Source organism: Colobus angolensis, unplaced genomic scaffold (assembly GCF_000951035.1).
Source record: "Colobus angolensis palliatus isolate OR3802 unplaced genomic scaffold, Cang.pa_1.0 Scaffold35, whole genome shotgun sequence".
NCBI classification, from domain to species: domain Eukaryota; kingdom Metazoa; phylum Chordata; class Mammalia; order Primates; family Cercopithecidae; genus Colobus; species Colobus angolensis.
This window is the reverse complement of record NW_012116821.1, coordinates 6,801,807-6,806,612: the sequence shown is the minus strand read 5'-3', so window position 1 is coordinate 6,806,612 and position 4,806 is coordinate 6,801,807.

Sequence of the window (4,806 nt, the reverse complement as noted above, 5' to 3'; positions counted from 1 at the left end):
GCACCAGGCTGACAGTTTTTTTTGTTCCCTTCAATACATTAAAGATGTTGCTCCACTCTCTTCTTGCATTGTTTTTGATGAGAAATATGCTGTCATCCTTATCTTTGTCCCTGTGTATGTGGCATATCTGTTTTCTCCTTTATTTTTAAAATTGGTTTTGAGCAATTTGAATATGATGTACTTGGTGCTATTACAATATTTTCTTCATGTTTCTTGTGCTTGAGCATGTTTATTTATTGGGCATATTGAATCTGAGAGCTTGTAATTTTTTTTCAAAATTTAGAAAAAATTTGGCCATTATTTCATTGAAGAAATGAGGGGATTGAACCCCCTCATGCATACTTTTTGTAGATCTGAACTATATATACACGTTGAGCATCCCTAATCCCCAAATCTGAAATTTGGAGTGCTCTGAACTCTAAAACTTCTTGAGCAGTGTTCTGACACTCAAAGAAAATGTAGCATTTTGGATTTCAGATTAAAAATGCTCAAGTGATTTGTATTGTGCAAATATTCAAGAATCTGAAAAAGTCTAAAATCAGAAACACTTCTGGTCCCAAGCATTCTGTATAATAGGCTGCTTGAAGTTGTTCCACAGATCACTGATGCTCTTCTCATTTTTTTTCAGAATCTTTTTCCTCTGTTGTTTCATTTTGGACAGTTTCTATTGCTATTTCTCTTGCAGTGGCTAAACTGCGGTCATACCATTAATATATATTTCATTCCATATACTATACTTTTCAATCTTAAAGGTTCAATTGAGGTATTTATTATATCTTCTATATCTCTGTTTAACTTTTTGAACGTATAGAATAACAACTGTTTTACTGTCCTTGTCATCTAATTCTAAGAACACTTTTGTCAGTTCTGAATCCATTTCAGTTGATTACTTTTTCTCCTCAATGTGAGTCATATTTTTCTGCCTGTTTGCAGGTCTCACAATCTTTCAGTGGCTACTATAATTTTACTTTGTATTCCCATAAATATTCTTGAGCATTGCTCTTGGACACGGTTAGGTTACTTGGAAGCAGTTTGATCCTTTTGGGTTTTGCTTTTTGATAGGTGGGGCCAAAGCTTCATTTATGCTAGGTCTAGTTATTCCCCATTCCTAAGGCTAGACCCTTGTTAGTACCTTACCCAATGCTCTGTGAATTGGGAGGGTTTTTTTTTTAATATATATTATTAATGAAGACCATACTTTAAAATATAAGCTTTGAGTATTATAGCCGGCTTGATAATTGTCTGCAGATACCAGAGATCATTTTATGGCAGGCCAGAGTGGGAACAGAAGAACAACAGCAGACATGGCAGACGATGGATGATGAAAGAAAAGAATCTGCATCTGAGTGGGACAAAACCCACATCCTTTAGTCATCCCAAAGAAAGGCTCTCCAGTTCCTTAGTGATAAAGTACTAAAACCTGTTATCAGAATCACACTACATATTGTTTGTAGTTTGACACATATATATTTGGGTTTAAGTCAGGCAACTTAACCCAGTTAATCACAAGTCTATGTTTATATAACTTAATAACATAATATTTATAAAGCTTCAAATTAAAAGAACCACTTCCTGTTTCATTACTGATAGATGTCTGAACTGGACAGCTATCAAATGAGAATAGTTGTCCAAATTCTGATGCCAAGGGAGTGGATGGGGCCTGAATATGGGTTGCTCCTAACTGAGAACACTGCTCATTATTTTCATGCCTCTTTTAGTTACAACAATGACTTCCGCTAAATTTATAAAATATTTATGTATTTAAAACTTAAACTTTTTTTCCGTGTAAAAAAGTTAAAGTAGTTTCCTTTTATCTTTTCATGAGTCTTTTTTCATACTACATAGCCTGGAATTTCAGGGGGGTCAAGTGAAGCTGAGGCAGAGGGAGAATGTATGTGCCAATGAGAATGTCCATTCACTTGGGGTCCAAAAGTGATAGTTACCACTCTTATTTGCATATTTTCAAGGACTTCACAAATAAGGATGAGTAGAAATAAAAGAATCATGCCTCTTCCTCTTCCTCTTCCTCTAGCTCCTCATCAACCTCTGCTTCAGTCTGGTAGTCTTCTGTTTCTTCCTCATAATCTTCCCCAGTTAACTCCCATGCAGTATATTGAAATGGTTCTAGAGAAAAAGAGAATCATTGGGGAAAATATTTTTAGCAAAAAAAGTTATTAGCATATTACTATAAGGTTAAGAAAATTAATTATTATTATTAGTCTCTTAGATTAAATATGTATGCAAAAAGGCCTTTGTTAGTTCCTTATGTGACAGCTGGTCAGTATGGCCAGAGGTGTTTGGGTGGCATGGCTGTTGTGATTGGTCAGGACCTGCACTGTGATAGTTGCTAAGTATTTTATACATCAGCCTTGGATATATTGAACATTTACTTCATAAACCATCAAGGAAGGCTTTCAAGTTTCAAAATGCTTCTAATACTATTGTCTGCTCTTGATAATTAATGTCATGATTAAAGCCCTTACTTTCCATAGTCTCAACTACTTTTTGAAGTAATTCCTGTGGAGTTCTGTCAGCAATCTCCAAGTTTAAAATTTTAATGTAAGCCTCACTAATTGTTGCTTCCAGCTGTTTCCAGAGGATGATGAAAGAATTAATCTTCTCTTTAAATGGCTCCATTTCAGGAACATCAGGATAAGAGTCTTCCGGAAACTCAGGTAGTACAACTTTTGAGTAAAAGACAAAGGAAAGAAAAAAGGGGCTTTAAATATCCTATCTTTAGCCATATTGCCAAAATAACTTATACTTTGTAATATTTTTAAACAGTTGAAAAAATAAATTCTAAGCAACAATATACATTCATAAATTTATAATTTAATTATGCTTTGTTCTTATATTTGCTGTAGATGTATATTTACCTGTTACTAAAACTCAAGCTTTTGGATAATTAACATGAGTTTCTTAAGGAAACTTTAACTGTTAATAAAAAATGTATAAAACAAATTTGTGTGAAAACCAGTGTTATAATCTGGTTTGATACACTTTTAATGGAGTAAGCCAAATATTTATGTATGTCAATTAGCATACAACATAGAAAGAAATAAGTATGAAGCACCTATTATGCCTAAAATTAGGGACCCGTTATAACAAAATATGGAAAGTACTTTTATGCACTAACTAGTTTCATTTTACAGTCTAACCTGTTTCAGATAATTTTTCAGTTTCCAGGCCCTCTTTGGATCCTTTTGGGATTTCTGTTTCCACTGTAGTTTCCTCAATAGGCTCAGATACTTAAGAAAGAAATCTAATAGTTAGCGTTTGAATTTTAAAACATTATTCCTTTATGAATGTTTTGGCACAAAGAACACTTCAAATAGTTTAAATTGTATATGAAATGTCTAATAGAAAGTATAGTTTTTGTTAGGGAAAGAATGGCATAAGAATACATAATTAAAAAGGCAGAAAATAAAGAATATTCTTAAACACATAAAAAGACATGGACTAGAATAATAATTGACACATGATACATACAATTCTGGCTGATAATTTGTTAAATATTAATCAAACTTCTTTTAATTTGGCAGTAGACTAATAATACCTGATATTCCTTTTAATTTCTTATTAAAATACCCATGAAGCCAGGCATAGTGACTCATGCCTGTAATCCTAGCCTTTGGGAGGCAGAGGTGGGAGAAGCACTTAAGGTCGGGAGTTCAAGACCAGCCTAGGCAACACAGCAAGATCAGATCCCTACAAAAAATGAAAATTAGCCAGGCATGGTGGCTCATACCTGTGGTCCTAGCTACATGGGAGGCTGAGGTGGGAAGGTCACTTGATCCCAGGAGTTCGAGTTACAGTGAGCTATGATCATGCCACTGCACAACAGTCTGGGTGACAGAGCAAGACACCATCTCTATTAAAAAAATTTTTTTTTTCAATAAGATACACCAAAAAAGACCACAAAGTGGCAATGAGAGATGATGATATTGCAAAGTCCCAGCTGTAGGTGTAGGCATGGAGAGATTTAAGAGAATCGCAACTAATTTCACTGTTGAATGTATAGTTTGAAAACTGTTTTCCTGAAGGATGTAAGACACGCTGCACATACAGATCCAGCAGAGGTGGTTTCAGGAAAGGCAGGCCTAATTATCTGTCTTTTCCTCCTACTCTGCTCCTAGTTCTGAAACACAAGTTTTGCATAGACAAAAATACATACATCTATATGTACATATATGTATGTATATACACACACACATATTTTGTAACACTGTGGAAACTGTCTTCTGAGGTAGCTAAAATAATACTTGGGTCCTCTTTCAACAGGATCTATAATGTTTAATACTCAATAGAGCAGAAAGTAGAAGGGGACAAGCCTGGGGCTGGCCTGGTGGTGGTATGTTTAATTGTAGGTTGCTCAATTAAGAAAATCATTATAAACCATGGAAGAGAAAAAAGAACACCAAGAATATACAGATAATTCTACAATGCCTTAGCTTCTCTGGCTTAATCAAAGACTGCAATAGTTGGGGGTGAAGATCTAGCCTTAGTCTAGAAGAGCCATTCAAGATGAATACTTACTAAATATTACAACTTGAACTAGGTTGATTTGCATTAACCTATATCAGATATAACAGGTCTATATGTGAGAGTGCCAGGCAAGAAGTCTAAGTGAAAGGTACCTGTGTGTGGTGGTCAGGGTAGGGGGGCAGGGTTCTTATAAATACTCTACCTATCCTTCCTGTTGGTAAATGAAGAGTTGGAAATATTCTGCTTCATCCAAGGATAAGTCCACAAAAACAACAAAAATAAAATCGATGAAGAAAAAGAGAGTATTGATCCAAAGATTCA